Source organism: Rhinolophus ferrumequinum, chromosome 3 (assembly GCF_004115265.2).
Source record: "Rhinolophus ferrumequinum isolate MPI-CBG mRhiFer1 chromosome 3, mRhiFer1_v1.p, whole genome shotgun sequence".
Lineage (NCBI taxonomy): Eukaryota > Metazoa > Chordata > Mammalia > Chiroptera > Rhinolophidae > Rhinolophus > Rhinolophus ferrumequinum.
The window spans coordinates 12,035,756-12,061,462 of record NC_046286.1 but is presented as its reverse complement, the minus strand read 5'-3'; the positions used below and the strand labels follow the sequence as shown (position 1 = coordinate 12,061,462).

At 44.9% G+C, this 25,707-nt stretch overlaps 1 protein-coding gene and 1 long non-coding RNA gene across 16 annotated transcripts in view; one reads left to right on the top strand and one right to left on the bottom strand.

Annotated features, from left to right (window-relative positions):
- Nucleotides 1–5,333: 5,333 nt before the first annotated feature.
- Nucleotides 5,334–8,562, bottom strand: LOC117020766 (uncharacterized). The gene is made up of 3 exons (XR_004422733.1): nt 8,151–8,562; nt 7,719–7,797; nt 5,334–5,922 (listed from the first exon to the last, which is right to left on the bottom strand). It is a non-coding gene; the product is annotated as an uncharacterized LOC117020766 (long non-coding RNA).
- Nucleotides 8,563–9,750: 1,188 nt separating this feature from the next.
- Nucleotides 9,751–25,707, top strand: part of TRERF1 (transcriptional regulating factor 1) — a 193,525-nt gene continuing 177,568 nt past the window's right edge. For 10 of the 15 annotated variants that reach the window (XM_033103443.1, XM_033103441.1, XM_033103438.1 and 7 more), the window contains exons 1-2: nt 9,836–10,289; nt 10,705–10,786. The gene's annotated coding sequence lies outside the window, so the exon portion shown is untranslated. Of the gene's footprint in view, nt 10,290–10,647; nt 10,787–25,707 lie in introns of those variants that run through there. The other 5 variants (XM_033103433.1, XM_033103430.1, XM_033103429.1 and 2 more) reach the window with 4 other exon arrangements.

The window sequence follows — 25,707 nt, the reverse complement described above, 5'->3', positions numbered from 1 at the left end:
GGGTTATAGATCTGTCTCTATCCTGATGTGTTGAATGTCACGCACAGAACTGTACACACACACGTCAATTTTATTTACTATATGTTAATTTAAAGAGAAAGAAAAGAAAGCCTACACCTAGGCAGGAGATCTGAATCCATCTGAAAGATACAGTTTGCCAAAATTTTGTGTTTCCTGTTCAATTCCAATTTTTTTTTTCCAAAAGGAGAAAACAAATATTCTTAAATCAAATAAATAAATTGTTTAAAAAAGCAAGAAGAAAACAAACCAAAATCACACCTACTATATGTAGTCTCAACACAATACCAGAGTTGATTTATTAGGTAAATACTATCCTACACAACTATACAATCACGTTTCAAATTATTAAAGGCAACAAGCTGAATTTAGAAAAACCTAGGTTGGAGTGCTTTCTGATGTGAAATTGTTACCATTCAGAGTCCTACTGTGTTGTTTTTCTTCATTGACTTAATTTCATTTTCTATTTCAGGATGGATCTATTGATAAGCACTCTGGAGCTATTTTTATTTTACAAAAGTGTATGTAGAAGGGTTCACAATGGGTTATAAGCAATCTATTTTCTTTTTGCATGTATTACTTTTATAAACCAAGAACTTCAATAAATTATAAAAACTCAAGTGAATTACTAACTAGAGTATCTTTCACATAGAAATTTTTTGGGACAGTGTTTTATTTTGTAGGCAAGAATGGGCTTACTTACTCTAGGTATGAAACAAGTGATTGTAAACAAGTGCTTCTAAAAGGACTTCAAACAGTGAGTTCCCTTAAAAAGATTAAGTGTAAACAATTTGGCAGTTCCTCAAAAAAGTTAAACTAGAATTACCATATGACCCAGAAATTCCACTCCTATGTGTATACCCAAAAGAACGGAAAACAGGTATTCAAATAAGTACATGCACACTCATGTTCATAGTAGCATTATTTACAATTGCCCAAAGGTGGGAACAACCCAAATGTCCATCAACTGATGAATGGGTAAAGAAAATGTTATATATCCACACAATGGCATATCATCCAGCCATAAAAAGAAACGAAGCACTGATACATGCTACAATGTGGATGAATCTCAAAAACATTACGCTCAGTGAAAGAAGCCAGAGAGAAAAGGTGACATATTGTAGGATTCATTCATATGAAATATCCAGAAGAGGTAAATGTAGAGACAGAAGGCCTGTTAGTGGTTGTCAGGGGCTGGGGGGAGCGGAGAATGTGGAGTGACTGCTGAACATTCCCTTTGGGGTTTCCCTTTGGGGTAATGAAAAAGTTTTGGAACTAGAGACAGGTGATAGCTATACAACATTGTGAATATATTAAATGTCACAGAATTGTGCACTTTAAAATGATTAATTTTGTGTTCTGTGACTTTTACCTCAATTAAAAAAAAAAAAGACGAAGTGAGTCCCTGCAATCTTATTCGCATTTGTAGCAAAATTTTTGTTTTCCAAGGAAATGATAAAGGATTAATTTAGTTTAGCCCATATCTGAATAGTTAGGCACTCTGAGTTGAATGTAAATTAATCAGTGATATGTACTTTTTTTAAAGTGATCTGAATACAATAGTCCCCATTTATCCAAGCAGGATAGTTCCAAGACCCCCAGTGGCATAGATAGTACTGAACCCTATATATATGCTATGTTTTACCCATATACATATATACCCATGATAAAGTTTAAATTTTTAATTAGGCACAGTAAGAGATCAACAACATTAACTAATAGTAAAATAGAACAATTATAACTGCAGTATAGTTAATACAATATACTGTCATAAAAGGTATGTGAATGTGGCATTATTAAGTAAAATAAGTGTTACTTGAGCACAAGCACTATAACGCCATGACAGTCAATCTGACAACCCGGATGGCTACTGGGTGACTAATGGGTGGGTGGAATCTCCAGCGTGGATACTCTGGACAAAAGGCATGCTTCATATCCTTGGTGGGATGGAGCAGGATGGCACGAGATTTCATCACACGATTCAGGACGGCGCACAGTTTAAAACTTATGAATTGTTTGTTTCTGGAACTTTCCATTGAATACTTTTGGACCTCGGTTGCCATGGGCAACTTGTAACTGCTGAAAGCAAAACCATGGACAAGAGGGAACTACTATAGTCTAAAAATGTTCAGAGGAATTGAGAAGTTGGAATGGCTACAAATCATAGTGAACTCCCTTTGTACGAGCTCTCTAATGCTCCTCATGTGCAAAAGGTATCTCCAAAACACTTAATTATACCAAAATCCTCTGGTGGAATACATCTCTCCAGCTGCTATTGCCCTAGTGGCCCTTGCCATTCCTGGGACATTGTGCCTACCACAGATACCTTTTGTTGTGACGTTGGCCTAAGTGTGAGAGAAGTAAAGGTGAGCGGGAATGGGGTGTTGTCGGCAAAATTTGATTTGGGGCCTGGCACGTTTCTAAAATTTTGAAATCTTGGGCTTCTGTCTTCACTCACAATGGCTCTTTCAAATACTCAAGCCTCTTTTCATGAAAGTTCATCTTGTTTTTCCTTTGAAAGTGTGTATAAACCTGTGCATGCTGCATACAAATCATCATCCTTTAAAAATCACCCCCAAATCCTTTACTGAAATGCACTGTTTGTGTCATTTCCACTTTATTTACTCTTAACCCTGATCCTGAGTACTTCAGGTAAAAGTCCTGAGCTGGGTATTTTCTGCCCTTTCCAGACTCACTCTTCCCTTTTCCCATCATACTCTATGCCCTGCAGGCTGATTTCATCAGTGGGCTCCCAGACCCTCCAGCTTCCTTGTTGGTTCGGCCTACGGGAGGTACATGCGGGTCAGAGGGCAGGTTAGAGAGAAGTTGGGTATTTATCACCTGCCTCCCTCTCTTAGGCTACAGGTTGACTATGGCTGTGTTCTTTCATAGAAGGCCACCACTTCTGTTGTGTGACCCTCTCCTATAGCTACAGCCATAGCTGTAACTTTAGCAACAGCTCTCTCCCTGTTCCAGCTATTTCTCTTTCTTGCCCTTTCTGACTTAGGGGTGGTAAAGGCTCTACGCGGATTTTAGTCCTTTGGTGCTAAACCATCCCTTCTATGGTATATAACACCGCACACAGGACTCACTGCATCATTTGTGGGGCCCAGTGCCCAATGAAAATGCAGGAACCTGTGTTCAAAAATTACTAAGAATTTCAAGGTGGCAACCACAAGGCATTAACAATAAGTGCCAGACTTTTCTAAGTGTGGGGGTCCTGCGTGACTGCATAGGTTGCACATCCAAGAATCGCGCCCTGCCTGTACACTATTGTAAACAGCACTTAACTTAAAACGCTCCTCAGTTACCTGGTGAGTGTGCCACCTGTTCCCTGCCAGGATCCTTTCTAAATACAAAGTCTCATGGGTTCTCTCTACTACTTAAAAAAAATCGCGGCTCCATTAGGGGTTCCGGAAAAATAGTTATCTATACTTACATTTAAACACTGTGCAATTTAATAGATTTGCATCCACAGCAGAAAATTCACTTAATCTCTCCTTCACCCTCACCACTAATAAAGCCACTCATTTGGGAACCATCATGGCCCACCACAGCCCTTGAGTACCACCTACCATGTAGCTGAAACGTGTGACTCCCAAGCATACCTTCTGGGCAGGTGCAGGAACTTTTAGCAGAGATTTCAACCAATTAGTCCCTTTTTATTTTTTGTATTAGATACAGGATCTACTACATATCCTAGCTTTTTCTCTTAGAAATATGACCAACTGAGAACACTGTCATAACCTGGAACCTATTTTCTCTGTCTGGCTAGAAACTGCCCTGAAACTGATTACTAAACAAGCACCAGTGAGGCCTCCTGTCTTGGTTAAGGCCTGCTCTCTCAACACCATCCTTAACAGACTTGGAGGTTGAGGTGACTATCGACGAATTATGCTGTCTTACTGGTTTTAAAATGGGAGTCCTATAAGCCCTTCTGTGCCATAACTTTTTGCTTTCATTCCTTTCATTGGTTCTTACTGATTCAAGGATGGGAAAGAAACTAGAGTTTGAGAAATACCCCACAACCATATTGTTTCACTGCTTGAACTCGCCACAGACTCCTTTGCTCTTGAGTACTAAGCCTTCGACAGTAAGGGACATCCATCACTCATTCCTAAAGCATACACTGGACATGTTCTGTCCTCAGGGTACCTGTTTTGGTCACGTGGCCCCTTAGAGCCTTGTTCTGTAGCCTTGGAGAGTGCAGGAAGCACAGGTGATATTTGCTTTCCAAGCTCTTCTGCCTCCCCACAACCCCCCATTTCTCCATGCCTCCAGTTTTTCCAGCTTTTAAGAAGCTCTCCTGAAGAGCCACTTTAACATAAAGGGACGTATTATGCAGAAGTGTTCACTTCTTTGAAGAGTTACCAAATATATTCTCATCTTTTCTCCGAAAAACACAAATTTTTCGGTCAAAGAGGATAAACTTTCATTTCAAATCAGGATCATATGTAAAAATAATTCCAGCTGTTGAAATTCAGAGCACGGAAAAATTACTCCTAGAACAACACATGGATGCTTGCCGGGCCTAAAACATTTCATTTGGTTATGAATTGGCTACATTTTCATTTCCATTCGGCTCTGATCTATTCTTGAAATAGGCGAATAACCAGTGTGGCCTCAGAAATGGTCCTTCTCTTGAGAAAGCCGCCAGCATTCCTTAGACTTCCAGTCTGGACAGCTGGAAGGGGCCAGAGAGGTCTTGCACCCAAACAACAAATGAGGGAACGCAGAGCTGCAGTTCTGGGCTGGGTGACAGAACTGTTAAGCAGAGCGCAGAGTTTCACCCAGCTCATCTGATCCCTGATCCATATGGTTTTGAAGTGGCTCTGCAGAGATGTACATTTTGGGGGAACTTCTGCCCCCAATTTTAATTTACCTGTTCCCGTCACCCAGTCCTCTTGCCATTTTCCTTCCTGTACATTGTCCTCTGTGTGGTTGATTGGGTCCTTAGTCATGGGTCCTTGCTATCTGCAGGGTTCATTCCCACTCCCCGAACCCCACAGCTGGCTTACCGGCCTGACGCAGGTGCTGTTCTGACTGTCTCACAGTAACAAAATTGCCATTTTTACATGTCTACTATAAGCCAGTACTGTATTTCAATTATTTACATTAAAATTTCGCAATTATTAATAACAATTCACAAGTTATATAAGCCTGACAATTAAAAATTGTAATGCTTTAGAATGTTTTATCTTTAAATTTATTTCAAACATTTCAAGCATTCAGTAGAAGGAACAGTATGATGAACAGTTTCAACGATTATCCATACTTGGCTAATTTTGTTTTATCTCCTGTTTTTTTGTGGGGGAAGAGGTGATTGGAGTATTTGAAGATAAATCCTAGATATACTTTCGCCCAAAATTCCTCATTATGCATCTCTAACAGATAAGAACTGAGGAAAAAATCCTAATGACAACGCCATTACCATATCTAATAAAATTAATAATTTAACATCTATGTCAAGTTACATTTTATTACCCTAGTTGTCTCAACAATGTCTTTTTGACATTGGTTTATTCAAACCAGAGCCACACAAGATCTAAACATTGCATGTGGTTTACTAGGCATTTTAAAAAGCATTATTTACATGCATTTGACCTTTACATTAAGCCAATGAAAAATGTATGGTCCCAGTTCAAAGGTGGGTGACCTGGGGCTGAGAGAAGTTAAGAAACCTCTCCAAGATCTCATTGCTGGTGGGGGCCAGACTCAGAATTTGAACTAAGGTCTGCTCAAGTCCAAAGACTCTATTTTATTCCTTCTCCTCAGGCTCCCAGAATTTTTTCTTTGTTGCAGAGAGAGGCAAGTGGTTAAGACAGAGGTTTCGGGCTCAGGTTGGCCTGGATGAAAATTGGAACAAGTTATGTAATCTCTCTGATCCTCCACTTCTGTCTGCATCTGTAAAATAAGAATACTGTAATGATGATGGTTTGGGGCTGATTAAATAGGATAATGCATGTCTCAGCAGTGCTTGGCACATAAAAAGCACTTGATAAATCTTAGTGAATATTATTAGTGCAGAGGAGGAGAAAGAACCATGAAGTGTTTGCTTTTGTCAGTAACTCAGGAAACAATGGTTCACCATTGTTGATACAACCTGTTTGGGACTGAGGCTGAAGGGCTGGGAAGGGTGGGAGTATGGTAATGATTCTGCCTGGATTAGAGAAGGGAGCCCTGGACATAAAGTATTAAGTAGGCACCCAAGGAGTTTTCCTGAGGCCTCACTTGGAAAAACAGTTAAATGCCTCCTGAAGGCTAACCCGGGTTGTCTCCACAGAGGGAAAACCATTGGGTGGCAGTCGGGGCGGGAGAGACTTTTTTTTTTTTTTGACTTTTCAATATTTGAATTTGGAGCTATGTGAATGCATTCAACATGTTCCAAAAAATGAATTGTATTTTAAAAAACCTCTTTTACCAGTGGGGTAAGTGCTGAGAATGGGAAGACTAGAATCTAATGATAATAAAAATAATCCCCTTACAGTTTTTGCAGCCCTGGGAGAGCTTTGGTCATACAGGGCAGGACTTGCACCAGGACTGGGACTATTTATGCCTGACTCTGATCTCAAAGACCCAAGGTAAGTTTTCAATTTCAGTCATCCTCCCTGACACTCATTGAGTCCACAACCACCAGTCAGATTTGGGATTGTTCACCCCTTGGATTGTCTTTAAGCAAATGCATTGTTGAGGTTTGAATCTATTGGCTAAATAAGGTGTCTGTATGGATTGTCTGTGCATTTCCCAGGTTTTTAGGCCATAGATCATTTCTGATACTTAAATCACTTAAGAATCTGGAGACCTTATTTTCTAGAGTCCTTGGGAAGGGAGGGAGCATAAAATCCCACTCACAAATAATCAAGAACTTGCATAAGAACTGTTCTAAGGGCTTTATGTATATTAACTAATTTAAATCTCATACTACTACTAACTGTAGGTATCATTATTCTGATTTTACAGGCAAAGAAACAGAACCAAGTAAGATTAAGTAACTTGCCCAAGAGACTGCAGACTGACCGTTAGGCCATACTACCTCTCGGTTGGCAGCGGGCCAATCACGTAGTGGTCCTTTGACGGTTACACAAGCATCCTTAGCTGTGTAGCAGCAATACTTTGAGTCCCAAATCCCAAATCCTCCCTTCTCTACAGCTTCTGGTTTAGGAGCAGGAAAGACCGGGGTGTGAATTTCCTCATTGACCTCGGGCAATTTACTCACTCCCCCTTAGCTTCAGGTTCCTTATCTGTGCCGGGGAGGAGTTTTATAGATTAAAAGACCTCTCCTCGCAGTACCATGGGTGTGGGTGTGTGCTGGGGGGTGGGAGGTGGAGAGGTTTCTGGGCAGTGCGCTGCTTTTCTCAGGTCTCTTGAGTTAATAGGGTGTTTTGAGGGTCTGTCCTGGCCAATTCCCTACCAGGAGGTCAGGCCCCCAGGCAATGATCGCGCTTTTAGAGCTCGGCAATCACTCCTTCGCTTAGAAAAGGGCTGCCACTGGGGCCAGCTCCGACCACTGCCTGGAGGTCTAGGGTAGGTCTTTTTCCTTGAGGGAGTTAGAGATTATTGTATCCTCAGGAAGGCTTCTTAGAGGTAGTGACAGTTGAGTCCTGAAGGTTTAGCAGGAGTTAGTAAGAAGTGGACAGGGAAGGGTTAGCGTCCCTCACCCCACCCTCCAGCCCCAGAACAAAGAAGCACGACCCGCTTACGGTATAGGAGGAGGAGCTGTGAGGGTGAAGTGGTCCGTAGAGGCGAAATCACAAGGGGGCTTCAGAGCTTGGCTTTATTCTAAGAGAAATTGGGAGGGGTTTGGAAGAATGTAGTCAGGAGTTTTAGAGACTCCTCTAGCCGCTCTTGGGAAGAATGGATCAGGGATAGGAGGCTATCACAGAAAGCAGTCGGGTTGGAAGATGACCGACGACTGAGGAAGGGGGTGGGGGCGAGGACCGAGCATCCGAGCCTTTCTGTCTCCGCGACACTGGGCGCTATCCCTCGATTTTCTCTGCTTATGTGGAAGGGCCCCACAGGGGGCTGGGCGCCGGCCAAATTCTCATTGAGCAAAACAGCCCAGAGCTCGCTCCTCTTTCGGGGGCTCTGGCCCAGGTGCCCCCAAATTGGTAGGGTTATGCGAGAGAACTTACCACTGTTGAAGATGGAGAACCGTTACCCCTCAAAATACACAAAAACCTCGGCCGCTTTTGGCAGCAGACTCCTGGGTCCATGACCTCACGCTTTAAGCTCCCTTATAGCCTTCCCCCGCCCTGTCCACACCCATCGCCGAGTGGGGGTAGGGTGGGGGATAGTGGCGATGGCCTGGGGAGCGGGAGAACCTTATTTATCCTGCGTGAGATTTGAGGGAAGGGGCGCCACGATCTCCCCATTCTGCAAAAAGCATGGTTTAACTTTCCCTTGAGCAAAAAAGACTCGCCGCCGTGGATACCTCGAACCTGGCTCGAGGTGGTCTGCTGAGCTGAACCATCTTTGGTTCACGTTTCCTGGGACCAGGAAAGAAGCCTGGAAATGCTGGGGTCCTGGGCTGAACCGAGAGGCCGAGGCCGCAGAGCCTTCGCGGGACCTGGGGGCTGTCCCGGTCTCGCCCTCCTGGCGCCGCCGAGGTTTGAACCCTGAGCTCGCCTTTCAGCCCGCGCCCTGCCCCCTGCTCGCAGCTGCTCTCGGTTTGGGTGCAGCGGTTTCCCCCGCAGAGGAGGAGGAGACAGAGCGAGGAGCGACTCCCGGCTCGGGTTTCCGCACCAATGCCGAGCGGCCCGGGCGGCCCCCGGCGGCCGTCCCTCCTCCCCGGCACCACGTTCCACAGTCATGGCGCGCGAGGAGGGGCGAGCCCGCGTCGCGGCTGCACCCGCGCCCCCTCCCCTCCGCCGCCCGGCCCGGCCCCTCTCCTAGGCAACCTCCCTCCCCAGCCTACTGCGCCGCGGAGATGGAGACCCCCTCCCCAGAGAGCTGCGTTTCCAGCGCCGCCTGCAGCACCCGCTCCCCGCCCCCACCGGGGCGGAGGGATGGAGCCGCGCGCTTCACGAACCTCCAGCCCCTTCCCGGGAGCCCCGACTCCTCTCCCAGCCCCTCCGAGGCGGGGGTGCAGTGGGGGTAGACGCAGACCGTCTCCCCGCAGCCCATCTAGACCTTGGTATCTTTAGAGCCCTTTTAACAAAATAAGCCAAAAAGCCAAACCCCAGTCGTTAGATTGCAAAGCGCGTTACAATAACCGGGACGGCTACGCAGGAAGCAATCCTGCACTGGTCTGGGTTTAAGGCGGCAGCTTCCCGGCCACGCCGCCTTCTCCTGGGCCTCGATTTTCCGGCTACGCCGGAGAGTCTGCCACACCTCGGGGCTGACAGGTCCCGCGCCCGGCCGCAACTCGGTCCGCGTCCCCCGCCCCATCCTCGTCCAGAGTCTCTCCAGCCTACAAAAGGTGCAACCTCACGCACATGCAGAGCACACAAATAAGGTCGGCGGCGCATCGCCGGGAAGATTGCGAACAATGCGCCGGACGGCCCGCGCCTGCCCGAGCGCGGTGCCCCGGGGGACAGGGGGCGCGGGCGGGGGACGGGGCTGAGGACTCGCCGGCCGCGGCGCTGGACACCTTACTTCCTGCTTCCCCGCCCGCGGCCAGACCCAGCTCTGCGGAGGGATATCTCTCCCCTCCTCTGTCCCCCTCTCTCCCTTCTCCCGCCCTCCCCCCTTTTTTTGCTTCTGCTCCCCCCCCCCCCACTCCGCCTTTCTCCTTTTGCAAGAAAATAATTTGACAGTCGATTTGCTGACAGGGGAGGAATTTGCATCCTGGATTAAAAAAAAAAAAAAGGCCGAGAGGAGCTTGGGAACGGTTGCTAGGGGTGGGTAATGGGTGAAAAAAGGGGGGCGCCGGGGAGCGGATAAGGAGGGTTAAGGGAGGGGGCGAGGCTGGGGAGCAATGCAAAAGGTAAGGCCAGGTTACCGCGGCTCGGCCCCGAGTGGGCTGCGGCCGGGGGAGGGGCGAGAGATACATATGTATTTCTGTCTCCCTAGCACACCCCCTTCCCTCTAAGCGATGGCTGAGAGGCGGTGCATGCAGATGGGGAGTAAGTTTCCTGAAGGGGAGGGTGGATGCACGCGCGCGGCCCCGCGCTGCAAATTTTCACGGGGGAGGGAGAGTGGCTGGATGCGGAGAGTTTGGAGTTGCTTGCGGCGGAGGACAGGAAGGGGAGCAGGGCCGGGAAGGGGGCTGGCGGGCGTTATATCTGGGAGTAAGTTTCCAGGATCAGGAGAGCCTGCACGCTTGCTTGCTAGTAAGTTTCTGGCCGGGGAGGGCGCGTGGGGAGGAGGAGAGGGAGGGGTGCATGTATATAGAAGGGGGGAGGGGGGAGCAGATTTCCTGCGGGGAGGCTGAATGCATATGGAGAGTAGATTTCCTGAAGGGAGGGTGGAGGCGTAGACGGACCGAGTAAGTTTCTTGCTAGGGTGGTGGCGGAGGTGGTGGGTTGGTGCTTTGAAAACCCGGAGCTTCCTACCGGGGGTGGGGGAGCACGCGCTGTTGGAGGGGGGCCAGGGGCCAGGTTCCCTGCTGGGGAGAGGGGCTTACATCTGGGGAGTATGTTTCCTGGCGGAGCGATATTTGTTTACAGGCTGCGGGCAGTACTGTAAGTGAGTAGCGCTTCGAGAAGGCGGCTCTGACATAAATTAATATTGAAATTACTCCATCAGCTTTGCTCGCCCCCCATCGCACCCCCCGAGCGGAGATTGGTCTTGTCGGATTGCCCATGCACTTGTTGCAGAAACAGCCAAGGTAGGCAAGAAGCTTAAGTTTCATTTTTAAAAAAATTAGTTGGGGGATGCTCCGTGAGAAGACGGGGGTGGGGGAGGGGAAGGGATAAAGTGGGGGACAGAGAAGGGAAAGTCTCCCCCCATTTCTTTACTTTGAGTATGTTAGCAGGGCCTTCTCTCTGCTTCCCTTCTTCCCTCTCTGGGCTGCACGGCATCCCAGCAAAGGGGGAGGGGTGAGGTGGGCGCTATAATTGGCAGCCCCGGCCTAAAGGGTGGTGGTGGGGCTTGCAATTGAAGGTTGTGATGTTATAAAGCCTTCATTCTTCCAGCCAAGAAACCGCAGGACCCTAGGGATGTGCCTTTTGGGGTTTTTGACATGATGCATGTGTGTATGTATATGCGCCTGTGGGCTCTGTGGGGGCTGGGTACCCCCCAGAAGTTAAAGTGGCCACCTAGATGGGAGAAATGTGTGAGGGGTAAACCTGCCCCTCAACTCCCCAAACTTCAATTTGGGAGACTGGGAAGTTGCTGCTGCTGGTCTGAAGAAATAGATATTAGAAAACAACACAAAACCACCCATTCACTGGCGGAGGCCGAGAGCACCTGGCCGGCAACCTCTGGTCAGCCCTGGGCTGCATGTGCGCCTGCCATCCTTAGGTTAAAAGAAAATGACTTCTGGTTCCTCCGTGTGCCTTCGACTGGCCGGTTAGAGCCAGCTTTGTGGAAACTCTTCCCAGCTAGACGCGGCTTTGGTAAGTGAACGTGCTGAAGCCGGTTGCTGACAGCATGGCCTGGGTTGTCTTGTGAAGTGCATGGAAGTGATGCTTAGGAACGAGGGATCCAGGGATGGCTGAAGAGTTCTTTAAAAAATGCCTCCCGAAAGCCGGCTAGATGCACTTTTTAGCAGACCGTGGAGAAGAGCTTTCAGAAAGGAGTTTGTAGTTGTCCTAGTTGGTACCAACCTCCTGCATCATTAACTGTTTCAAGACAGCAGCCTGGTGAGGGAGGATGTGGTTTTGATGCCCACTGGAATTATAGCAAGCCAGAGTACTCAGCAGTTAACTAGTTAAACAGCAGTCTTTGCTTCTGCTTGCCTCTGTGTCCCTGGTTCTCAGCCTACTGGTTTCTGCAGATGGGTTGTAGTTCTGTCAGGTACCTGGATGATGCTGGGAGTTTGAGCTTGCCAGGGTAATGTTAGCAGCAAGAGGTACAAACCCAGGCATGTTTAGTAGGGTCAGGGTAAACTCTAGACAGTGCGGTTAACGAAAAGTTGGTTAAGCTTTCTGTTGTTCTGTAACCAGACTCAGTAATAGCAGGGGGGAAAAAAGCTCTCTACATGTTACTGATGGACAGACAGACTGTTTTCCTTTCTTTCCTGCCATCAGATTTCCAGACTGAGAATTTGATATTGGCAGCTTGACAGTTGAGTTTGTTGGAAATTAAATATTATTGCCATTTATCAAATGTTCCTAACTAAGCATTAGTTAAACAAATTAGCTATTATTTTTACCCTGCTGAAAATCGGAGTCTGGTTGGTGTGTGTGCTGGAAGGGTAAACATGATCTTTATGTGTGTTTATCCCAGGATCGTGGAATTATTGTCATGCCTACCCTCGAAGCCAAGAACAGCCCTTCAGTGGTTTTTCCTTATATTTATGAGATTTATTTTATTGTCTTGCTTTGGCCATTAATCAATTGACAGTAGCTTTTTTCCCGCCTCTTCTGCTGGGGATGTTCTTGTGGTAATAAAGGCCCATGAATCATAATTCATCCTTTTTTAAAATATTGCGGTGATTTTTCAGGATTTGATTTATAGGAATTGATACCGGGAGTGACACACCTCTTTGGGCCCCACCCTTTTAGGCATGTCCATTTTTGCTGAAGGATTGTTTAGAAGCCAGCTTGACATCTCAAAAAAGAGCATGTCCTTTCTGCTTTATAGGCACTGAGAAGATTAATTTTTACAGGTTCCATAGTAAACATGGGGCTTTTCACAGCTTTGTAATCAGGCTTTCACGTAGAGGCATGTGTTAATATCACATAGCGTTTCTGTGAACTTGCTGCGAAAACAGCAAGTTGTTGTGTGCGTGGAAAGTGCTCAGTTTTGCCCCCTTTAACCTGCTTGGGCCTGTGTTTTTATTGAGGTATGAGCATTAATTATTAGAGGGGACTATGGCTAATAGAATAAAAGGTGTGGTCACAAAACCGAAGCTTATTTATAATATTCTTTTCCTCCTCCTTTGATGGTTGGGTTGGTCATAATAATCAAAAGCATTTTTTAGGGGAAGAGGGAGGAAGTATAAGGATTTTCCATAAGGTCAAAGGTCAATTAATTAGAAAGTGTTAGCATTGTCTTTCATTCTTCAGTTGGTTCAAGTTTATAGTATTTGTAAAGTGACAAAGGACTTTTAAGGTGGTTTGATGCTCAAAGCAGAGAGAGAAACATCATTGAAAAGTGGGGAGGGTACCAGTTTGTAGCATTTCTAGGCTTTGGATGTTTTATATTAAAAAAGCACAGTTTGATCCATGAGTTCCATCCGTGTCGGAAGTTCTACGACTCGGTCTTATGGAGAGAGAGAGGTCTCCAGAGGTCTCTACAGTGTCTTCCTGGGCCAACGGCCAAATTGCTTCATGGACTTGGGTGAGTTGATTAACTTCTGTTTTTGTCTTCTCATGGAGAGAGTGGATTTGTACCTTGGCATTCCAGAAAAGACTCTTGAGTGGCTTGTTAACCTTGGCCTTCAAACGCAAGGAAATACTTATGAAAAGTCTGCCGCTGTCTTGGTTAAAAAAAAAAGTGCATGATTGATACCCAATTATTTGTGCTAGTAGAGAATGGGGCACATAATTTCAGGCACCAAAAATAATTTCAGTTCATCTTGGAAGTTTCCCTACAGCCAGCTGGTTCACCTATCTAATTATGCTTGGTCAAGTCTAAGGTTAATTGAGCAGTTATTCCAGGCAGCAGAAAGAGGTAGTCTGGCAGATGAGTGGGAGACCAGAAAGCCTAGTGTGGCTTTACACCACCTTCTGTGGAGAATTCATGTTGGTAATTGGGATTTGGTTGTATATTTGCATTAGGATTCATGATGATGATATTGTATTGCTGTCACTTCTGGCATATCAGATACTTCACCACAGGCATTTTTTGGGGAAAAGCTCTTGATATTTTTGTTGCACATTGATGTGAAAAGTAAGGATCCAGATAAGTGACTCAGACCCCGGGCAGGACAAGTGGGTGCTGATTGTCCTGCTCTGAAAGCAGCTGAGTTCAACTCATTTTACTTCTGACTTCATAAAACTGTGTGATTTAGGGAAGAGAGAGGATTAGAATCAGCTGGGATCTTGTGGATTAGTAATATTTTTGCATTTGCTTGTTGGAGGGGAACCAGTAAAGAGGAAAATAAAACATAGTTGATTTCTTTTATGGGGAGAGGGAGATAAGAGCAGCTGGATTCCAGTTATTAGCATGCTTTTCAACAAGGGTTTGGTGGCATTTTAAGGAATAATATATAGGCTTGATAACGAGAGTTTGATCCCATGGCTCTCTTAGTACATCTTTTCTTCTGTGTTAAAGAAAATACACAAGAAAAAGCCCCTGTGATATTTTCTAAGAATTTTCCAGTTCTCAGGGCAGTTGCCTGTATGGTCTTCTGGTTAATTTGGGTTTACCGAGGAAATGGATAATTTTTGCTTTTTTCTCGTGGACGGCAACAAGCTGGGGGTGGGTAGGATATGCCGAGCTATTGGGCTGTTGGTTCAACAGTGTTAAAACTTTTTTGTTTGCGAGTAAGGGGAAAAATAACCTTGGTGGCTAAATGGCAGTGGTAACTCTGGGCTCATAGAAGGTGAAAGGTATTTTCATGCCGTAAGTGGCTCTGGTTTACTCATTAGTACATTGGCAGCTACTTATTGAGCACCTACTATTTGTAAGGCACTGTGTTAAGCCTCTGTCGATAATTCCAACAGACATTATCATCTCTCTATCCATCCCCCACACCACCCCCTGATTTACAGTCCTGAGGGGAGGTAGACATGCAAAGAAATATATATTGCAAAATGTGATGAAACCCCAGGGAGCAGTGATGTGGACTTACTTAGGTAAAGTAGCCTAGAAAAGCCTCTCGGAGGATTGGGGGTTGGGGAGACAGAGAGCACCAGGCAGAGGAGAACCTGCATGGAAGGACTGTAAGCTTTGGGAGGCACAGGTGGACCAGGCAGAGGGAGAGACGGCAGCATGAGATGAGAGATGCTTGTGCAGGGCTCTGGGGGTTTTGAAATGGTTTGGGTTTCATTCGAAGTGTAGTGGGAAGTCATTGATAGTTTGCAGTGGGAAGTGACACCCCCTAACTCACATAGAAAGGGGATTGCATTGGTGGAGAGGGACAGATGTGGAATTGGGGAGCACAGTGAAGAGGCAGTTGGAGCAGGCCGTGTGAGGAGGTGACAGGACGTGACAGGAGGTGAAGCAGGTGGATGTGAGATGCACTTTAGAGGTAGGTAGAATGCGCAGGGCTTGCTGATGGATTTGGTAGGGGGTGGGGAGGAAGAATCTAGGATAACAGGTTTCTGGCTTGACAGTTGGGGAGATGGGTGATGCTATTTGCTGAGATGGAGAGGAGGGGAACAGAATCAAGCTGTTTCAGTTTGGGCACCGGTAAATTTGAGATGCCTGTTAGACACAAGTAGAGATGTTAAGCAGGCAGTCTGATACAGAGGAGTGGCCAGACAAGAGATGAAAATGGGGGCACCACCGGCCAGGGGTGGTATTTTAATCCGGGACACTGGATGAGATGTCCCAAGGAGTCTGAAGAGAGAGGAGAAAAGGCAACGTGTATGTGGGTGTGAGTGAGAAGGCCAGAAAAATCACCATTGGATTTGGCAAAATGGAAGCCATCGGGGACTTTGAAGAACAGTTTCAGTGGAGTGATGGATTGGGTAGGAGTGAGAACGGAGAGGGTTCGGGGGTGGGGGCGGAATGGGAAGTGAGGAAACTGGTAGTAGCATGTGTAGACAACTTTTGGGCAAAGCTTGACCGTGAAAGGGTGGCAGAGAAATAGAACAGGAGCTGGAAGCATATATGGTAAAGGGAAGGATTTTTTTGTGATTTTTTTTTTGGGGGGGTGCTGGTGATATATTTGTGTGCTAATAGGAAAGATCGTTGGAGAGGGGGTTATTGATCAAGAGCAATGGATTGAGTCAGCTGAGCAAAAGCCCTTGAGGTCTATGGGGGAAGATCTGGCCTTTCCTGGGGGAGGGACACTTCCTCCATTTGGCTGGAGAGAAAATCAGAGAAGAGAAGGTGAGGGAGCTGTGCGTGGACCCTCAGGTGTTCTGCCTGTCCAGGCTGAAGCCACACCCTCCTGGGGAAGGGCTTTGGGCTCAGAACTTGACACCAACCGGAGCCTGCAAGGGTTAAGACTGCATCAGAAAATTATACTGCATTTTTCTGAACATTTGACTGCATTACTGAGCAGTACAGAGGAAAGAGCAGATTCTTTCGCTGGGGGAAAAGAGTCTTCAGTTAAAGTAATTTGGGCCTCATATTAGATGTATTTGAAAACTATGATTGGAAAAAGACATCTGTGATTTTCAGCCCTGTTCAAAAGTTGGTGGGCACTGTGTCATACGTTTTGAACAAGAAGCTCAAAAAAAAAAAGCAAAAGGCCGCCTCTGTTTCAGGCTACCTTTCATAAAAACATGCTATATAGACTGCTAGCCTCTGTGGCCAAACATGGGGAACCTTGCACCTACCCCAGAAACCCCACCATAGTTCCGTGGTCTAGCAGTCTTCATGTGGATTTAGTGTTTCGTTTGCAAATGAAGATTGTTCTATAAAGGCGAGTCTACCTAAAAACAGCCCTTAGCCCTTACTTAGTTTTACTCTGTAAAATCTGGAAAATCATTTCCAGTTTTAAAAAATATCCAGTGCTTTTCACTGATGGGTATCTGCCTAATAGGATGAGCCTTTCTTTATTTGTTTGTTTTCTTTTCCTTTTCTTCTCTCTCTCTCTCTCTCTCTCTCTCTCTCTCTCTCTCTCTCTCTCTCTCCCTCTCTCTTCCTCTCTCTCTTCCTTCCTCTCTCTCTCTCTTCCTCTGTTAATTAATTTTTATTATGAAAAATCTTTAAACATGCACAAAAGCAGACAGATTAGTGTCACGAATTCCCTGGCACCTCTCACCTAGATTTAGCAGTCAGATTTTGTACACCTGTGGATAACGGGACCTCTTGCATTTATATGATAAATATAAGTTGTCAGTTTTGATCTGTGAAGCCGATATCAATCTTGTTTCATAGAGGGGAGAATAATCAACGAAAAATCAGAGAGAGAGGAAATGGATGCCGTCACTGAAATAACTAATGTTTACTTAGCATTTTATAGGTTCAAAGCCTTTCTGGTATGTCTTATTTTATCTGTGTCTTGCAACAACCATAGGAGGTAGCTAATATTCTCATTTTGTAGCTGAGAAAGGGGAGCTCAAGAAGAAGAATAGAAAAAATATAAATATGTGATTAACCCAGAGTCACATGTCTAGCAAGCATCCAAAGCCCTTGTTTAATGCCAAAATTTGAACGGTCTCCAAATTTGATGTACTCTCAAATAGATAATGCCGTACAGAATTACATAAAAATGTGATACAGAATATATGCAAAAGATCATGGAAACCAACACGGTCATCTTGGAATTTCAGGCTTATTACTCCAGTGACCTTAGTTGGAAATACTCAGATGACTTAAGCATGTTTTGGGCATTACATTTTTTAAAAACTTGAATTGTCTGGCTTAGTCTGGAGCACACAGCTCTAAGGCTGCCTCATAATTAAAGCCAAAACTTGACTTTAACAAATCGCATGGCTATTCTGCATCAGCCTCCTACTCTCAGCCCTGTCCCTTCTGGGGGCCCCTCCGTGGAGGACCAGGACAGTCGTGGTCGATTCTACATAGTGTGACCTTTAGTCTCCAGGCTCCAGCTTTGGATATAACTGGGCCCTGAGCAGTTTGCTACCTTCCAAAGCTTCCTGAGGGCCCCAGGGGTTTTTGTCATAACAGAGGCTGCTCTCAGGGCCTCTCCTTGTCTTTGGGAAACCGCCTCCAATCTAACTTCTTTGAAAGATGCTTTTAAAAAGGAAAAGAAAAAAAGATGGATTTGATGCCCAGGGAGTTTTAATAGGAGTGTCTCTTGAGTTCCCTCTGTTGTCATCCCAATGGGAGATACCAAACTCTCTTAACATTCAACTGAACGATACCAGTAATGAGGCTGATTCTTAAGTATTGGGACTTGTTCACTTTTCTTTTTTAATTGGATGAACACATGTGAGCTGAGGGGTTTTCATGGGGAGCCACAGTAGGTAGGACGTGTAGGGGCCTCCTTCCTTTTGAAGAGTATGAGCTCCTTTAGAAACCGGTATGGAATTCAAAAAATTTCACCGTGCAGACACTCATTCCTTAAATCTTTCTTCAGGGCTCTTATGTGCCGCGTTATGGGTTAGGGCCATGGGGTAGTCCCGAGGGGATGCACTTGGGATCCTGCAGCCCTTGGTGCTGTTGTCATACTTAACCACTGGGCGTGACTTCCACCTTTGGGGAGGGCAGAACTGGGTCATCACTCATTTTTGTACCCCCAGCACCTAGCACAGAGCCTGGCACTAGTTAGTGCAGGGTAAGTGCTATTTAAGAATCAGCTGGGGGTTTTTTTATGTGGGGGGGGTTGTTTGTTTTGCCTCTGGTTTTCTCCCCACTGGTTCTTGTTGGAGAAGAAACCCAGGCCTCTCTGCCACCAGGGTCAGTTCTTGCAGCCGCTGAAGGAGACCAGACTAGAGAAAAATGTTTCCTTCCCTCTGGCCCCACAGCTTTTAGCTGGGGTGGTTGAACTGAGCTCTCAAATGCAAATTTGGCCCCATCCCCCACCCCCTTTAATAAGTGACATTTTGTTAAATCAGTTATTCAAGGCCTTATCTATATTTCTGTCTGTGCTGGCTTAGTCAAAATAGGAAAGAGAGTGAATATTAGATTTCTTTACCCGCCCCCTCCGCCCTCCCCTTTGAGCAACTCTACGTAAGATTTCTGATAGGGGAGGGGTGCCGTGTCCTTGAAGAAGTAAATGCTGCTGCGTGCAGAAAAAATGTGGAGGGCTTTGACTTGTAGCGAATGCTGTTTTTCAGCAGCTGTGATTTTTCCATTTTTCTTTTTCTTTCTGTTTTGATTAGTGGAACTCATTGTGCTCCGGGGTTGAGATTGCGTTGGGGGAGGGCGCAGAGGGAACGGCTTTTACTGGGAGAGCTGGAGTTGGGGAGGAGGAAGGAGAGAAGGGATTTATTGAAAATATATGTCTACTTCTGCTATGATAAAGCGGCTGGCATGTACAAATGCAAGGGGGAAATCATTATTGTGGTAATGCAGGCAGAGCTCTGCTTTCTCATTAACAGAGCTTAGCCCACGTGGAGGAGGAGGCGGCTGGGCTGCTTTGAGAGTTGGGGTAGTCAATAATAGCAGAAACTCAGGGGATGGCCTCCATCCCCCCTGCTCGCCCCCTCCAGCTGCCTTCTCCTTTCTTTCTGGGATCAGTTTGTAACCTTTTCAAAGCTGCTTGTTGGATTTCATGGTCTCCTTCCTCACCCCTGCCGCCCCGAATGCTGTAAGGACTGTTTAATTTTTAAAGTTAGAGGGAATTAAAATACGTTTTCTCTTGGGAACCCGAGGAGAATTTTGGCAACACTTTGTGAGTCAGAGATTGGATCATAGCCCCTGCATCCCAGAGGGCACCAAGAAGCAGCAATTTAGGGGCTGAGAAATTTGCATATTCTGTGGGGGTTATCCGGATGGGGGTTCCAGAGCACTTTAGTGGTGGTAGCTACTGTTTATAGAGATCTTACTCTGTGCTTGGCCTTGTGCAGATGTGTTAGTTATTTCAGCCTCACAACAACTGTCGGAGGCAAATGTGATGCCCACTTTTCATTTGAGGCAATGGCCTCAGGGCATTTCAGCACCTTGCTTCAGGACACTCAGGTGATGAGTTGTCAATCTGGTCCCCAGACCTAGGACTAACTCCGAAGACTTGTTCCTGAACGTTAGGCTGTGCTGCCTTTAAAAACTGGCTGGTTGCTTTCCCTGTACAGACGTCTGGATTCTAGGAACCAGGGCAAAATAGAGCCACCCACAAGGCCTGCCGTGGATGCTTATGGGTAGAGTGATCAAGAAGTTCATGAGGACTTATCACGAGTCCCTGGACAGAACTGTCATTCTAAGGAAGGTCAAGGTTAGGGACTCACATCTTTGTTAGAAGAGGTCAGTGCCCCGCCCCCATCCCTGCCAGGCTGCAGTGACTTTGCTGACAGCTTGTTCACCAAGCATTTATTGAGTGCCTCCCATGTGCCAAGGTTGAACCAGTGGCTGCAAATACCAGGACAAATAAGAGATGGAGTTCACAGTCTAGTGGAAGATGGTTATGAGAACATATAAATACGATGCACAGTGAGGCCTGCCTAGACAAAGACAACATTTCAGAAGTAGTAAGTGGGAGAGGCTGTGGAGAACGGCCTTGGAAGTCTTCAGAGAGAGGTGGTACATGGGTGGGCTTGTGTGGGTTCAGGGGGAGGGAGCAACCGATAGCATGGTGAGTATAGGAAGCCACGTGCAGCCGGGCCTGACTGAGTCATCACTTCAAGGCTTACCTACCTCTTCATTTTCTATCACCTTCAGTGTAATACTCTAGAACTGTCCAGTACGGTAGCCATTAGCCATGCATGGCTATTTAAATTAGTGACAGATTAAATACCATTAACAGTCCAGTTCCCCAGTTGCACTAGCCGCATGTCAAGGGAACATGGAGAGCATATAGAACATTTGCAGTAGTGCAGAAAGTTCTGTTACTAACGCTGCTCACACATGAGGTTTCTTCTGAATGGAATGTTTCCTCCTTTGCCCCTCACCTGGCTCACTCCCACTTCCTCCAGAGGCCTGCCCTAAACACCCCATGCTGAGCTTCCATCCCACTGTCCATCTGGATTGCAACAATCCCTTTCTGTGTCTGTCTCCCCCACAGGACTTTCAGCTTCTTACAGGGCATAAGCTGGGTCTCATTTATCCTTGTGTCATGTCCTGCTTATCACTGTGTCCCCAGCACCTGGCTGGAGCCTCGCCTGTAGGATGTTCTCTGTGACAGTTGCAGGTGATGAGGCTGGAGAGGTAAGTGGGGATTGGGCAGAGAGGACCCCCTGCCCCAGTAGGGTCTTGACCCTGTAGGCTGTGGGGGTCACTGCACAGAGTTTGGGATGAGGAGGGGTGTGTGTGGGGGGGAACGGGGTCGAGGCAGATTTATGTATTCGGAAGATCCCTCTGAGATGTGTGGAGGACAGGCTGGAATGGCTGAGCCTGCAGGTCAAGATATCAGTTAGGAAAGTGCTAGAAACACGGGCAAGATAGCTAAAGCTTGGGCTCTTAGGCCGTTGCAGTGATGTTGAAAGAGTAGTATCACCTTCTTGCCACGTCAGGGACCTCCTACCATTTCTGTCTCCATTTTGGATGCTCTTCAGTTTGCAAGGGAAACTGCAGAAACACTTTCCTCTCACTTCTTCTGGGTCCCTCAGCCCTTTTCCTCTTTGAGGCCCCCGGCCACGTGTGCTGTAACCTCCCCTTTCCACTGTCTGCTTGGTTGGTGGGCTGCCCTCTTTCCCCCTTCCCTTTCCGCCCTGTGCTCACCTGTTTGTTTCCCCTTGGGGTATGTTGTCTCATGTCTAAACCCTTAAGATGGAATCTGAGCAGAAGCTCAGAGCAGAGGGGTTTTTAGCCTTCTGTTTTCATCAGCTTGTGCCAGGTTCTTCTCTGAAAACAGTTTTGGGTGCTTATATTTCAGAAGCTTGCAGAGAGAGTTTTGAAAAGGAATCTGGGAAATAATGAGATCTATCTAGTCTTTTTGAGACAGTTAAGAAAGAACCAGGATAGCAAAATTTAGAGATGCATAAGAGGATTATTTTCTTGTGGAAGGAAGGTGGAGGCAGTGTGCTTTGGCCATGGTGAGCTCACGTTGTATATGTTTGGGGGATAATGATACATTTCAAAATATAACAGCTGCCTACTAAGTGCAGACATATGCCGTCATTTTACACATATTACCTCATTGGTCATATATGTAAGGAAGGCATCATTGTCCCCATTATACAGGTGAGGAAATGGAGGCACAAAGGGGTGAAGAGGCTTGCTGAAGGGGTAGCTAGTAAATGGCAGACCAGGGATTTGAACTTAGACCCGGGTGACTATAAACGCAGGTGCTTTTACCCTCTTTCTTCCCAGTGTTGCCTTACCAGTCCGCGTAGCCTGCGTTGTGTTCAGAAATACGGCTATTATAATGGAGTGGAATGGGCACCACACCCACCATCTAGGGTATTCTGGGACAGCAGTCGAACTCAAGAGCCTCATCCTGCTTGTCCTTCGTACCTTTGCTTTACTGGCTGAAAAGGTTTCCTTTGAGAGTCAAAGGAGATAAAAGATGCAAACGTGCCGGGAAGAACTATAAGCCATATTCTTCACTCTTCTGCGTAATTGTTTTCTGAAGGGGCACAGTTCTGTGAGGGTCGGGTCCCAGGGCTGTATCTGAGTTTTGGGCAGGATGTGTGTGTGGGTCACACAATCTCTATCGTTAACTTCCAGAAGTGCTCGGGCCTCAACGTGCTCTCAGCTCCACCCTAGTTGTTCCACATGGTTTGAGGGAACGGTTGGGGAGGCGCTCGACCTTTGACCAGAGCTGGAGTGCCCTGCATGACCTTGGATAAGGTCACTTCACCTTCCTAAACCTCTGTTTCCTGAAATGGTCACCTCGACTTGGATGGGTCATTGGGAAGATTAATGGCAGAATATACATAAGAACCAGCACCTCGGTAAGCCATATGGTGACATATATTTGTGGACTGGAAGTCATGGACTCCAGTCTGTTGAGCAGACTCTTGGGCCATCCCCTTTCCCTGGTCAGAATGTCACGGCTCAGGATTTACACAATATCATGGATTTACACAGTGTTCTCTCCTGCTTTTAAGGCCTGGAGAAGATGTGATTCAAAGCTTCATTAGAGCTAAGAATTTTTTTCACTGAAGTTGTGTAAATGATAAGTAAGAGTAGTTTATAAAACTTTCTTTTGGAGAGGGAGACTACAAATAGTACACGGTAATGATGGAGAATTTGGAAAATACTGAAAGGTATAAGGAAGAACATAAAAATAGTCTTTATTCCTTCCTGTTAACATTTTAGTAATTTCCTTCCAGAATTTTTCTAGGCAATATAGTCTGGTAATTAAGAGTATGAGCTCTGGAGTCAGACTTCCTGGGTTTGAATCCAGGAGACTTCACTCACTGGAAATAATAACAATGACCTGTAGGGCTGGGTGAGGTATAATGAGATGACACATGTAAAACATCTGGGGCTGTGCCTGGCAGATACTAAGTTCTCAATAAACATTAATTATATTATACTGTAAAATAGTATTGGGGTTATTTTGAATGTGCTTTAATATATTGATCATTAAATATTCCTTGGGAAAAAAAATTCCTTGGAAACTATCTTTCTTAAATACTTGTTTACTATCTTCTCAAATGGATTCAGTGTTCAGTAAATATTTATGGAGCACCTACTGTGTGCCAGCCACTGGGTCCCCTAATTTATTTAACTCATTATTTAATTAATAGTCCCTATTATTAGAAACTTAGATTGTTTATCATTTTTGACTAGTATAAATAATGCTTTGATGAACATCCTTGTACTTAAGTCTTTGATCACATCTCAGATTATTTTCTTAAGATAAATTCCTGGAAAGGAGAATTCCTATGTTAAAGAGAGTGGGCATTTTTAAGGTTCTCAATAATATTTCCTAATTGTGCCTCACAAAAATTTAATAATTAATTTTTATTCACACTACCAACATATGAGAGCACCCACCTCTCTTCAGCAGCCCTAATAATATTGTTTTTCAAAAATGGTAATTCTTGTATAGCATAGATTACCTTCGAAACAAGAAACGTCACTGCTCTGGGCTCCATTTTTTCTTGCTGCAAGGTGGAGTATGAATGTCTCTTGCATGATGACTATTATTTGTTAATTTAGCAAGATCTTTGGATTTCTGTTGTGGAAAGATTATGCAAATAACCTGCATTACTATCAAAAGTGATTCTTTCTGCTGAGTTAAAATTTCCTCATGTTTATGGGAAGACGACTTCAGGAGTGCTTCTCTCACACCAAACACCGAGTGAGTGAGGAGTCATTCCCTGTCTGGGGTGCAGAATATATCAGATATCTGGTCAGTGTAGGCAGGCGAACAGCATTCTTCACTCATACAAACAAATGTTGCTAATTGGCTGCAGAATTATAGGATCTCTATCCAATTTTCTAGGAATTTGTACTTTTTGAAACTTTATAGGAAAATGAAGGCTACTTTCACCTCCCTCAACTATAAGAAAATACTGTAGTATTTTTATATGAAACTAAATATTAAGGAAAAAACTATTCTACTGAAAATGCTGAAAAGTATAAAGAAAATGAAAACCAGTAATTTCATCATCTTGATAGAACCTCTGTTTAACAAAATGGTGTGTTTCTTTCTAGTATTAATTCATCTATCTATCTATCATCTATTTGGATGCTTTGTGTGTATGATTTTTTTTTTGAGCCTACCCTAAATTAATTCTTTAACCATTTCCTGGGCAATACAAGCTTCTTACGACACTTAGACTCCTTTTACCACCTTAATGCCTTTTGAGGCCTTGTGATTTTAATTATCTCTATATGAAACAGCATAAGTCATTGTTTTAAAAAGTCAATAATAACTTAGATTAATCCACAGGTTTTACTCTTTTTGGTGTTTTTCATTTCTTCTTGTATAACCATGCTCCTGCTCCTCTCTTGAATTAATTTCCTTCTGTCTGAAAACTCACTTCAGTTTTTCGTGTGTGTGTGTGTGTGTGTGTGTGTGTGTGTATAGAGTGTCTGCTGGTATCATAATTCTCTTGGTTTTTATTTGTTTGAAAATGATTTTTTTCACCTTCGTATTTGGAGGATATTTTCACTGGGTATAGAATTATAGTTTGTCTTTAAAAAAATACTTTAAAGGTATTGTTTCGTTGTCTTCTGGATTCCTTCATTTCTATTAAAAAGTCATCTGTCAATTTTATTGTGGCTCCTTTGAGAGTAACTTATTTTTTTCTCTTTAGCTTTATTTTTTGGCAGTTTTACTAAGATATGCATATGCACAAGTGGGCACATGGAGTTTGGAGAGCTTCCAGAATTCATGGCTTGATTTTTGTGTGTGTGTCAGTTTTAGAAAGTTCTTGGGCTCTTCAAATAGTACTTTTGCCTCATTATTTCTCTCCTCTTAGATTTCTTGAGATATCGTATACCCTTTCATGGTATCCTACATGTCCCTGAAACTTGTTTATATTTTCTGTGCCTCAGTATGACTATTTTTTTTCTACTGACCTATCTTCCAGTTCACCATTTGTGTGGTTCTCTTTTCTCTGGGACCTTGGCCTGTCAAATCCAGGATATCTTCATAGCCCTGAATTCCAGTTTTTGTCTTTCCAGTCCAGGAAGAAAGTTGCTGCGAGCTTTAATTTGCTGCTTTCTGTTTTACCTCAGTGTTCCTTCTACCAGATTAGAAAATGTCCTGAGGGGAAATGTTAGCTACTGATATACACCTCACTGAGCTTCCCTTTCCTTATGGGGCGTAGTCCCTCAAGTACTAGCTGTCTTATTGTACTCCCATACTTTCACACAGTTGTTATTATTGTTATTATTGTTTGGTATTTTATCTATCTTTTATAGGTGTTCTGTATAGGAGGGTTAGTTTAATCGCTGTTTTGTCATAATAGCTGAAAGTGAAGTCTAATTTTTTATCTTTTATTATTTGGCATTGTACGTATTTCTGTGTCTGTAAAATTTCTTCATTAGGTGATTTTTAATATC